This window comes from Montipora capricornis, chromosome 6 (genome assembly GCF_036669925.1).
Source record: "Montipora capricornis isolate CH-2021 chromosome 6, ASM3666992v2, whole genome shotgun sequence".
In the NCBI taxonomy this organism is placed as follows: Eukaryota; Metazoa; Cnidaria; class Anthozoa; order Scleractinia; family Acroporidae; genus Montipora; species Montipora capricornis.
This window is the reverse complement of record NC_090888.1, coordinates 15,199,406-15,212,070: the sequence shown is the minus strand read 5'-3', so window position 1 is coordinate 15,212,070 and position 12,665 is coordinate 15,199,406. Positions and strand designations below refer to the sequence as shown.

At 45.8% G+C, this 12,665-nt stretch overlaps 1 non-coding gene across 1 annotated transcript; it reads right to left on the bottom strand.

Moving 5' to 3' along the window:
* Window positions 1-1,559: 1,559 nt before the first annotated feature.
* Window positions 1,560-1,633, bottom strand: Trnay-gua (transfer RNA tyrosine (anticodon GUA)). The gene has a single exon. It is a non-coding gene; the product is annotated as a tRNA-Tyr (tRNA).
* Window positions 1,634-12,665: the final 11,032 nt, after the last annotated feature.

Below are 12,665 nucleotides of genomic sequence, written 5' to 3'. Positions count from 1 at the left end.
ATGCTGTTCGTCTTCATTACGAAGTCAAAGAACATGCCGCTGAACAAATCAAATATTATGATTATACCAGTCTCTACCCTTGGACCAATAAGACCCAGAAGTATCCGGTGGGACATCCTGAAATGATTTACGCCCCGCCACGAGAGAAACCAATTTCCGATTATTTTGGCCTCGCAAAATGTACAGTAGTACCACCGTATCACCTTTTCCACCCTGTATTACCATACAGAACTCATAACAAACTCACGTTTCCTCTGTGTCGTACCTGCGTCGAAGAAAACATCGACCGTCCTCTCCATGGGAAAGTCTCTTGGTGTGGCCATAACGAACAGGAGAGAGCATTGACCGGTACGTGGTGTACACCAGAACTAGAAAAAGCGGAACAGATGGGTTACGTGATCCAAACCATTCATGAAGTGTGGCATTTCCGAGAAACGCAAGTAGGCCTGTTCGAAGATTATGTGAACACTTGGCTCAAATTGAAAACGGAAGCTTCAGGCTGGCCTGCATGGTGCGACACAGAGGAAAAGAAACAACTCTACATAACTCAGTTTCAAGAGAAAGAAGGTATTTCCTTAGAATATGAGAATATTGCCGTCAATCCTGGTCAGCGGGCTTTGGCCAAACTGATGTTAAACTCCATGTGGGGAAAATTTGGGCAGCAAGTGAACAAATTGCAAGTGAAAGAATTCATTGAACCTCAAGCCTTTTGTAGTTTCATGGACAGTGATCAACATAATGTTCGTTTTGTCAGCTGTATCGACGAACAAAGAGTGGAAGTCCATCATCGCGAGGAAGCGTTATGTGAAAATATCTACCCCAATCTGAATATCTTCGTGGCCTGTTTCACTACCTGCTGGGCGCGCTTGCGTCTCTATGAAGCTCTAGAACTGTTGAACGAAAGGGTGTTGTATTTTGATACAGACAGTGTGATTTTCGTGCAATCCCCGGGAGAAATCAAACCAGTGCTCGGCGATTATTTGGGCGATTTTACGGATGAATTAACCAACGGAGATTTCATCACAGAGTTTTGCTCGGGGGGGCCGAAGAATTATGGATATCGTACGAAGAAAGACAAGTATTGTTGCAAAGTACGAGGATTTTCATTGACCGTCGAAGGGATGACACAACTCAATTATCAAGTGTTGCGTGAAAACACCTTGAAGGAAATACAAAAGCCTTTAGATTCACCGCGAAAAACCCGCGTCGCGCAGACACACAAAATCGTCCGCGTCTCGAAAGACTATCAACTATGGACCAAAGAAGCCCACAAAGAATACAAATTGGTATTCAATAAACGCGTCCTGGACCCGCAAACAGCGATCACTTATCCATATGGCTATCGAGGACTGGACTCTGAAGATGAAGATCTTATTGCCACAATGGTCGAACTAATGGATGAAGATGATGAATAAAAACGCTCTAATTATGTAGGCTCTTTAGGAATTCAACAGCAACATTTCAAAGGCGCTTACAGTTTTTTAAAAAATGATTTTCATTGAAAAAATTGCTATCACAAGGCTCTCTTAATTTGTTTCACTGGAAAAAAAAAAAAATTGTCCACCCAGTTGGATTTGAACCAACAACCTTCGGATTTACAGCCCAACGCTCTAACCGATTGAGCTATGGGCGGCAATTTAGCGAGTGATAGGGCACGTTCCTTAGGGTAAAAATAAGGTTATCTTTCATCATGATTTTTAAATGAACATAGGCTATAAGAGATTCACTCAATCACAGATTTCACTTTTTTCAAGTTTTTATTGAAAAAACAAAGGGACCGACTAGTCACTAGGACCGTCGACACGTTCCCGCTTGTACATAAGATTATCAAAAACAAACAACATTACAGTTTTTTTTTTCACAATTTGAGTTTGCGCTTAGCTTGCATGATCCGTTTAACAATAGCTTCCGTCCAAGTTTTCTTGCCCGGCAAACGGCTGATGGCGGCAATCATCTTGTCATCGGCTTTCCATTTGTCACGCAAATTCTTAGCTCTGGCGTACTCAATATCGTGCTGCTTGGCAATCTTATCCAATCGATTGATACCTGGATCCCCGCGCCTTAACCGTTTCTTCAAATGTGTTCCAGGCCCCATGTATTGATATCCCGGCCAATGAAATTCAATCCCAGTCTTCCCCAACCATTTTTGAATGTCTAATCCTTCTCCACGTTGTGGGCGTTTGCGCCGAAGCGATCTGCGTGCTGGGGCTTTTCGCTTTTTAGTAGTCCTTCCCATCAAGTTTGCGTCGGGTTCGACGTCCCTGGTCAAATGCTTCCCACCCTGGTAAAGATTTCAAACGTTCTACTTCCGTAGCCGCTTTCTTACGCTGTTGGCGTTTGAGTTTATTCACTATAATGTCAGCTTTTTCTTTGGATGTACTCCCTGGGGATGATCCCAAAACTTCAGCAAAGGGGAGGGGAGCTTCTCTTTGTTCCTCCAAGGACAAGGACGGTACTTGTAAACGCACGCGTTTGGGTTTGGGCGGTAAGGCGGGACGATGTGGTGTCTCCGCGGCGTTACCAGACGTTATGGTAGCACCTTTCTTGCGATGCGCTTTTTTAAGCAAACTCCGCACCAGTGTGGCTGTGGGTCCTTCAATCATAGCATCGGTTTCATCATCTTCTTCTTCTCCTTCAGGCAGTGGGGCCGCTACTGGAGGCCCCCCTCGAATCTTTTTGATTAATCGATTTAATGGACGTGACACTTGTTTTACACGTGCTTCTTTCAAACCGCTTGGCATGTTAGAGTCTAACAATAAGTGTTTTTCAGCTGCCAAACGAGCCGCTTTAGTCAATCGCATGTTCTCGGTCAAACGCCCTTTGTATTCATCAGTCAATCGCGACATTTCGTCCGCAGGAACCATGACATACTCGCGAAAAGTACTCATCGTTTTTGGGGTGGCGAAATGAATAACTGTTTACACTCTAAGCACGAGACTTCAAACGTTCCTCCGTCGTTGACTGTGTCCCAATAATGTCTACAGGCTTCGCACATCAAATTATATCTCAACACGGATAGGTCGCGCTCCAAGATCTGTACCTTTTTACGAGAGAACTCTCTTTCGTCCTGTAACGTTTGTAATTTAAGTTGCAACCCCTCAGCTTGTAGTTTCCAGCGCCTTGCTTCTTGATACGCTTCAATGAGATTGTGCAATGCTGCTCTATTCATGGTCTAGGATAACAGCAAAACAATTCCTCGTTCAGTCCTTGACGAAAGTCATTAGCTCTCTGTCGTATCCACGCGCGACAACGGTTTATCAAAGATCTCACATTCAGAGCTTCAAAGAAGGTGGGGCGGAATACAAACTCGATCATGATGAAGAACGGTGAACACAGCAACCATCTAAAGCATTGTTCAGTCCCCGCCAAAAGCCAGCGCCTTTCTGATTCATCAACAAGTCGCGTCGCTTTTTTAAGGAAGTTTTGCGGTGAGCCAGGGTTCGCAAAGTTTGTTTTTGAGGACGCCATGAGCGTACCGTGGTTGGCGATAAGGGTACTCTCCCTTTCAAAGAATTCAAAATGACTTCGCTGACAGCATTGATTTGATCAGCGTTGGCGTGACGTAAAAGATCTTGACGCTGTAAATGACGCGCTTCTTTAGCTAGCTGTCGTAGGAATGTAAATTGTCTACGTAAACGGGGAGGCGGTGACGTGGGCATGACGTGATTCTATAGGTACAAACACGTGCGGGTACCCCTGCGAAGGTAATAGGTTCGTCCACAGACGGCGGTCATCTGAAGAGGCTGGGTGTAAGTCAAACATTAAATAGCCAAAGGGGTGTTCCGTAGCATGATGAAATATCTGCATAACACCTTTGACCTCGGTCGGAAACGCCTGACACACCAAAGCTCGTAGCCCTGTGCAATCCCGAGGATTCTTGAAACAAACTATGTAATGTGCATTGCACGACACGGTCTTTGCGTAAGGGCCCGGTGGAAACAGATCTTGACACAAATACAATACGGTAATGTTCCGATGGTGGGAATGTTTTGTGAATAGGTCCAACACACGCTTATCTCTTCCTCCTTCATCCATCAAATCATCCAACACTAACACCCCGCCACCTTGCGGTGCAAACCAAGCATCCAATTCCTCTAAACTAGGAATGCCTTCGTGAAAATGTATAGCATCCTCCTTTTGCATCTTTTTAAATGTAGGTTGCCATGCTCCGTAACAATAGTGTTTGGTTCGAGGTGGTGGGTCCATGAAATGAGAAGCATGTTTCAATAATTCCCGCGTGAAGGTGGTCTTACCACAGCCCGAAGGACCCGTCACTAAAAGACTGCAGGGGGTTCGAAAAAAAAAGCCTTCTCTCTCCGGTCGTGGCTGAGTCATAGTCCTATCTGATTCTCTCCCCCATGTTTCACCGTCTTTTATTCAAAGCTTTTTTGATCCCGTATCCTGCCGCGGCACTTACACCCCCTAAGGCGGCTGCTTTACCAACGGCGGTCAATGCAGGAAGGGCTAACGCGAGTAAAGGAAAAATGCCTCCCTTCTGGTGTTTGGTTCGCCGCCTCTTTCGAGTCACCCGTGTTTTATGGCGCGGAGCGCGTTTTCGACGTGTTCTTGTTGCAGGCATGGTGTCAAATGATATAGGTTTATAAAAGTGGGGTCTTTTAAAAAGAACAATGACCACGACACGGTTTTTTATCTTATTTTATTTTTTATTTTTTTATTGGAAACTTTTATTTCAATGATACATAGCTTCACGCCTAGAACAACACGCCTGATTATTTTCTACACCGTCCACGATATCCGTTTGAAGTGATGGGGGTAACTGTACTAGGATGCGATGGCCTGCTTGGTGATCGTTGGCTACTAAATCATGTAAAGAAAAATCAGCCATGAATTCATGCATGCTCTTGCCTCGACACCGTGCTTGTAGAAACAATAAAGCGTAATGCCCGCAAGCGCGGCTGTTCAAACTTTGTAAGCTTCGCTCGTTGCGGTGGATGACGGGAAAATAGCGCCATATCCATTCCAAGACATGAGGTACTCCGTACGTATCCATAGGAAGGCCATAGCTGTCGAGGATCTCGCAGGTATCTCCCGAAGTCCACAAACCCAACCAATGACGTCCAGGTTCTCCTTTAGGGTCTGTGTTGACAATCATAGCCCTATGCGTTTGTCTCCCAGCGGTTTGGCGGAGTGGTGGTAATTGATCTTCAGGGTATACACCCCAAAACACGCGCCTCAATACAGGGTCGCGTTTTGCCAATGCTGTTAACTGTCGGTCGCTCAAGGGTACTAGTTCCATCGATGCTTGTTGTAGCAGTGATTGATGATACTGTTACACAAGTAATGCAAGTGGTCGTATTTAATACAGAAAGGTATGAATTTTAAACATCGTAATTCACCACGCCCGTGCCACTGATATCCATCACGCTTTCAAACTCGCCCCAGACCACCACCGTCAGATTTTGACCAGGATTAGCCCCAAAATTGATCTCCAGGGTGACATCGCCTTGTTGTTGCGGATTTCGCAAGGGGCTATCTGCATCTCCTCCTGCGACATTATTAAACAGGTACAGCGTGCAATTCTTGGTGTGGCCCCAATCCCCCGGTTTCAGCATACTTTCTTGGTGTTTACCCAGAGCACCGCTGGCTTGCAGGAAGCGATGGTACCCCCACAAATCTTTCTTGTTATCATTCTGATTCAGTTCCAAGGTTTCGTAGGGATATTCCTCACCGCGTATGATTTGACGAATGCGGGTCACCCCAAACTTTTGGAAGGCAAATGGGTAATGATCTAAATTCCCGTTGTAGGCGCGACTGTCCAATAATCCTACCATAAGACGGTCGGGTACGCGGCCTTGAAACAGATCTGTTTTCTTAAACATGGTACTATCCCCATCAAACGTGAATGTCCGGACATCCATATAGACGGTAGGATAACGACCCCACATGCCTTTGTTATGTCTTCGTTTAGTCAGTGCAGTGTAAGTGGTAGGGTTTAAGGTCAGCCTACAGAGTTAAAATTTGGCTTGGATATCATTCGGACCCAGGGTTGGGTACTTTTTGCCCGCCATCCTTGTACCAAAGCAAAAGAACTCGGGACTGTTAAAGGTGATACGCAGCTTGATTTCAATACCAGGAACTAACACGGTTCCTGTATGAAAAGCTTCCAAATGCGGTTTCATGATCAGCCGCACCCATCCGTTCCCCAAAAACTTGGAAGTTAACACTTTCAAGGGATTCGTCTCTCCAGTAGCAAACATACCAGCGTTAACAGGGCGGTCATCATTCACAGCATTGGTGGCTTGCAGGGAAGCATTCACATTCAAATAATTCACCCATCCTTGTGGGGCCAGCAATGTTTCACCTTCACTGGGCGTGTAATTCAGCAAGGTTTCACCAAAGGCTCGGTAGGCATACATGCCCGTCTGTTTAGTCATTAACGTACCATTCAACCGCATGTCAAATTGCTGGATCATGGTGTGCGCCACATTATTGACCAGGTAAACGTACTTGGTGTAATCGTCTCCCGATTGATTTGCTTCAGCTGCCGTGACTTGCCCGTCCGCATACAAACCAGCATTGTTCGCACCGGTAGGTAGTCTCATGTCAAAGGTTAAATAACTTTGATTCAAATCGACAAAATCTTCCAATTCGGAAATGGTGAATTCCAAGGGGGTAATACTGCTATTGTTGAGCGGGGAGTAACCCACCCATCGAGATCCTTGAATAGCCACATCTTGCGCTGGTAAAGCCCAGAAATTCAACGACTTGCTCATGACGAAGGTCAACGTCGTTTGTGGATTGTTCGTCTACGTCGCCTGGGTTTTATCTGTTTCGTCCACCGACGGAACAGTTCGTAGTCCATGGTTGTTGGTGGTGGTGACACGTGATTGGAAATCCAGCCACCACGCTGCCCCCACCCCCGCAATCGCCGTTCGCGTCTAGGAATGGATCGGACTACTAATCGCGGCATGATGGAGTCCGTGTCCCTGTTGGTGGTCTAGTAAGTCTGAGATCATTTGGAAGGGGGAACGGCTTGATATATGGGCCCATTGACGGTGTGGGGAAGGCCGCTGATTTAACCATAGCAAGAACACAATCACGCGCCCTACATTGATGGGCGACAAACTGACCCATAGGTCTTGTGGGACAATACCCTCTGAGGGCCATTGCTCCATAGTGTCTAAGAGCTCTGTAGGGCAACAAGCACACAAGGAGCTCACCTCGCGGGTCCATCGCCAGCAGTGCCAAGTATCGCACAACAACACACACAGAGACCACATTGTATCATTTGAAACGAACAAGCTTTATTCAAACCATTTTATACAAGAGGAAATGACAACGACACTGTCTTGGTCTGAAACGGACTCTCCTAATATGTCATTATGCTCCAGCATGCGTTCAGTCAACTTTCTAAGCTTCTGTTCGGCTTTTCGTTCATCTTTCAACATCTCTTTCAGTTTGGCTAGTGCTAGGCGAGCAATGAGTTTGCTGTGTTCATCTTCTTTCGTTCCTTCTTCTTGCAGGTTCATTGATCGCTCACATTTATCCGTTAACTTTCGAGGTGTGATGCGTTTCCGTTTTGGAGCAGGGGTGCGTAGCTTTTGGGGCACTGTGATCTTCCGTTTCAAATTTTGGGGGTCTCCATTCACTTCGGCCGCAGGATCTGTTTTTGCTTGCTTGACTTCACCGATACTTATCTTTGGCAGAATCAGCACTTTTCTGACCGGTTCTCGGATGGTTTTCTGCATCGTTTCTTTCCTCTCTGCATTCAACGGTTTTAATAGGTCCGTGTTGGTTAATGGTGCGCCGTGAGGTTCTTGTTTCTCTGCACAGAGGTCTGCGTGAGAGGTTTCTTTGTGAATAGACATGATGGAACGTACTCTAGATGGAGGCGTTTGTGCTCTGCACATGAAATGGTGTATGACTGTCAGGGAATGAAGTTGTCTCTTTTATAGAGCTTTTCTTGACGCTGATTGGTCCAAATCCTTTCTTGCTTTTTGATTGGTCCACATCACACACCCAAAACATCCCGCACATGATTGGTTGTTTGACGGACCTTTGATTTGATGTTATTCCTAGCTCGTTTAGCTGTTTTTTGCATCGTAGACCTTACCGATTGACTGGCTTTTCTTTTCAACCCGCTGACTCCTGCTCGCAAAACCGTGCCTGCTGCCGCATCAAGCGCTTTACCTTGTGCCAAACTCTGCAACCCTTCTGCTACAGCAGGAGCCCCTATCTCCAATAGAGTTTTCCATAATCCATCTCCCACTTGCGGGGGTGTGTATCGAGTCAGACTTCCTCCTCGCATGTTAACCGTTTCGTACTAAAGGTGATTCCTTCACGGCTGCTCTATTTATCTTGGATGAAATGCAGGGTAACCAAGGTACGGTTAGATTTGTTGTTAGGAAATGCAACCAAGGACCCGTTTGTTTCAGCTACGTCCACTTGCAATGTTTCGTAGGTGTTTTGGCGCACTGGATGAAATTGTTTGTGTTTGGGTTCGAAATACATCACACCTCTTCCTCGTCTCTCGTACCAGACTTCGCGCAATAAATCCGTCTTCATTCCTCCCACAATCGTGCTCTGCGCTACATTACAGTACACATGCAAGGTGCGAGAAGGCTCCCCAACCACCATTCGAAAGGCATGGTTCAGGTTGGTGAAACGCCAATTACAACTCATGCTTAATCGAAGGCAGTGTTTTTCTATTGCCCAGAACACACCATTTCCATCTTTATCCAGCAAATCTCGGTACTTCTCAGAAGTTGTCAGATCAGGCACTTTGTCATCTATATACTCTCGAGACAGGTTATGGCCCAACTCCCCTGTTTCTGTCATCCATCCCATCTTGATAGCCAAGGTACCATTAATCCAAATTTCTGGAGTGTTGTCTACACCACCGAGTTTGATCTTTGTATTGTCAATCAGCAAGTCTTGCTCGTTTCCTCGCTGAATCCACCGAAAGGTTATGTAGATACGTTTTCCCGTGTCGTCCACAAAATGACTCCCTTGAAAGTTATCCCTTAGGCGCATTTGGGTGAGAAAATCAATACAGGCTTTCATGAAACTTTCTCCATCCACCACCCACTTGAATTGATCGATATTCATCATGTTAACTTGCCCCTCTGATCTAACCCCAGATCTCATCAGCGTTGTGTAAAACAGAAAATCGTATTTTGGTACCAGATGGTAGAGGTTGACAGGAGTGTCAGGCACGGACATACTGCTCAAGGCAACTCGCCAACCCTGCCCCGGCAATGTTAGTCGCTGGGGCAGCCGGACCTTAAAACTGGATGGTGAGTTATCTGGAAATTCAGGTGAGGGATCACTCGGTAAGGTCACGTAGAAATCACCCATGGCTCTCTTACCCTTTCCACTTGCGAATGGTCTTTGCATCGATCCAACTGTCGTATTTATCAGACCATCCTTGCCAACGCACTTTGACCTGATTTCCTTTGCGTTGTAAAACCTTTTCTATGCGAAAGAGTCCGTCATCTGGTACGGTCACCGGTTGCAAATCTTGTCTGTAAAATGTACCTTCCACTGGAGTCCCATCCCATTCTTGTACTTTGTAGGTGGGTACTACCCCTGGCACGACCCGACGGGTCACAAAAACCTCTTCTGTCCACCCTGGCAAATACCCTTTTTCAAATGGTCGATGTTTCTTGTTCAAACGCACCCGTGTCCCTTTTACCAAAAGCGTCTGCTTGTTCTTTTTCTTAGCTAGCAATCGTTTATCGTATAGACGGTGCCATACTTGGGCCTCGTTGACGCCCGTTACGTCTTTTGGAGCTATGCCGATGCTCCGATGAACGGTAGCGTTGTATCCCTGCACGATACTCTGTAAGACCTGTAAGTATGCCCGCGTGTTCTTGGCTGTCAAGTATCGGTACAGTTTCTCTTTCAAGGTGCGATTGAACCGTTCCGCTAGGGCTGCTTTAGCGTCCCCATGCGTGCTAAAATGATGAATACCGTTCGTTTTCATCAAAGTCTGGAACGTCCGATTGTAAAATTCTTTGCCTGCATCTGTCTGCAATTTTTGCGGTGTGCGCCCGGATCGTGTCACGATGGTTTGCATGGCCTGTGTGACCACTACCGCTGTCTTGTTCTTCAAGGGTTCGACCCAAGCATATTTGGACAACACATCTACTACCGTTAAGGCGTATCGGTTCCCTTTGTTCCAACGTGCTAACCCTTGCAATTCAATCAAATCGGCAACCCATTGTTCATCGATGTTAAACACTAAGGTGGGTAATGTAGGGAAACGTTTTCGGCGGGGACGGTGTAACGTGTAGCTTAAGACCCCTTGCAGTAGGTTTTGGGCCTCGCGTCTTTTTAACCCATGTGCTTTGGCAAAAGCTTGGACCCCGCCCAAACTACCAGGCTCTCCGGGGAACTCGTACGTTAAGGGTGACGGTTTCATGACACTAACAACTTCACAGTTTTACATCAACATTTTATTTATCTTGTAAAATGTAACGCACAGTCTTGCATCCCCCAAAATTACAATTGCACGGTTTCCAGCAAAGAATCTCTTCGGGCGTGCCTTCCACATAGGCTTCGTTTTTCTCTTCCATGCACAGTTCACACAACAGCAAGTCTAACACATCACTCAACCGCGAGTGCCACAGGATCACTTCACGACATTTGGCCTCGTACAATGCTTGGTAACTCTGATTTAAACGTTTCAGACCGTTCAGTTCTCGTCTCATTTCCAAAACGCGATTATCTATCTCCTTTATATCCTCCTCTCCTTCTTCCTGTATGCGTTTTTGCGCCATTTCCTCCTCTTCCTTGATGGTAGCCCATCGTGTGGTATGTTTGATGATAGACTTTTCGAGATGGAGGCGACGCTTATCCAGGTTCCGCACTGTTTGGTGTTGACCTTGCATATCATTGTCTTTCATACAATCATCCACAGACTTCAATTCCTTGACTTTTTCTCTCAATGCCTGTTCAACGTCAAAGGCTTGACGATGCCTTATTTGTCTTGTCCTACGGGCCTCCTCTAAACTCAATGCGTCATTCATGGTCTGCTTCTATCTCTGTCACTGTAAACTATCGTTTTGGTGAAACGGTGAGTTCTTTTTATACAGTGATCTGGACATTGATTGGTTGAGTGAGACCATCCAATGACACGCTTCGAGCAATCAATCTTTCTTTCATCTTCTCAATGCTGTATTTCTCCGTTAACTGTCTTTGCACCCATCGATCATTAAAGGGTATCATATGGTGTTGTTCTACAGGGGGAAACATTATCATACACTCTTCATGCCACGGTTTTAAAATATCATTTTTGTTCACCGATAAGATGGTTGCTTTTAGACACGCATCAGATTCTTCTGCTCCATTAATCTTTGAATAACGCTCCCAAACATGATTTTCATAACTTTTCCAGAACGCTTCGAGTATGTCCTTTCGCATTGGAAGGCGACATTTCTTTCTTTGGAGATGGCGCTCGTGTAACTGCTGCTTTTGAACTCGAACCCTTCTTTGAAACTCTGAGCAACGCGATGTAACTTCGTCTTCATCCACCAGGTTTGTGTTAGGAATTCTTTCAAGACAGTCCCGTGTCTTTTTTCTCTTTTTAAAAAGAGCTCTTGAAACCTCACTGTAGAAATGAACGTTTCTCATCCTCAGGCAATATGAAAAAACAGTGAGCAAGAAGGACGCTTTTCAAACATTGTGTCCCTCAATGTATGATGGACCGATGACATCATTAGGAACCAATCACAGGAAGGTATATTTTGCTTTTCATTGGAACTCTATTTCCCCCAACGATTCGAAAACATGTTCTGTAAACTGCGCCACGGGTCTGTATGAGCTTCCATGTTTCGCGTACCGATGATGGCGCATGTCTTACCCATCAATGACGTAATAGGTTCGAGGCAGGCTTCAAACCTGTCCTCAACACGATCATACTCGAACCAGCGATTATGCGTCATCGAGTACAGATACAAGGGTTTATGCATCAGGCGTGCCATCTCTACGCCCCACCCCGTCCCACCATCCACACACTCTAATCCTTGACTGTTTCGTGCAAATTTCCCAAAAGCGTACACAGTATCAGCTTTCTTTATAATCCAATAATTGCGCTGCAATAACCCGTTGACTTTACAAGATGAAGAAGGATATGTACGCTGTAACCGTTTATTGGCAGCTCGACAGGCCAGATCCGCTTCCGTGTCCGGGGAGTTACACCAGATCATGTTTATGCGCGGTACATCAAGAGATAAATCCCCCGGATGTGAGGCTGCTGAGGCATGAACAAGTTTGGGATCATGTCCGCCACAGAGACGCAAGCCTTTCCCATTCACTCGGGTGATAGGGTGGTTGTAAGGGAGAATGCACATAATACGCAACCCATATTGCCACGCCCATCGTATGGCCCAGGCATCGGTGCCTTTAGCGCCTCCAGTGATCACTGTGATCTCGCTCGGTTTCGACATTCGTTCACTCTCACTCACAACGACAACTACATCAATCATATGGTTGTATTCTCTTTTTATTATAACATTGAACCAATTAAAAACTATTTTACAATATTGAACACAGTTCATGCGGTCTTTGAAAAACATCCATCAGATAGGCGTTGGGCCATGCGAGAGGCCATTTGAAAGGCGGATGGCGCTTGGTATGTGTTCTCGAACGATCTTCCCTTCTGCTTGTATGGGTGATGTCGAAATGGTACTACGTTCTGTTTC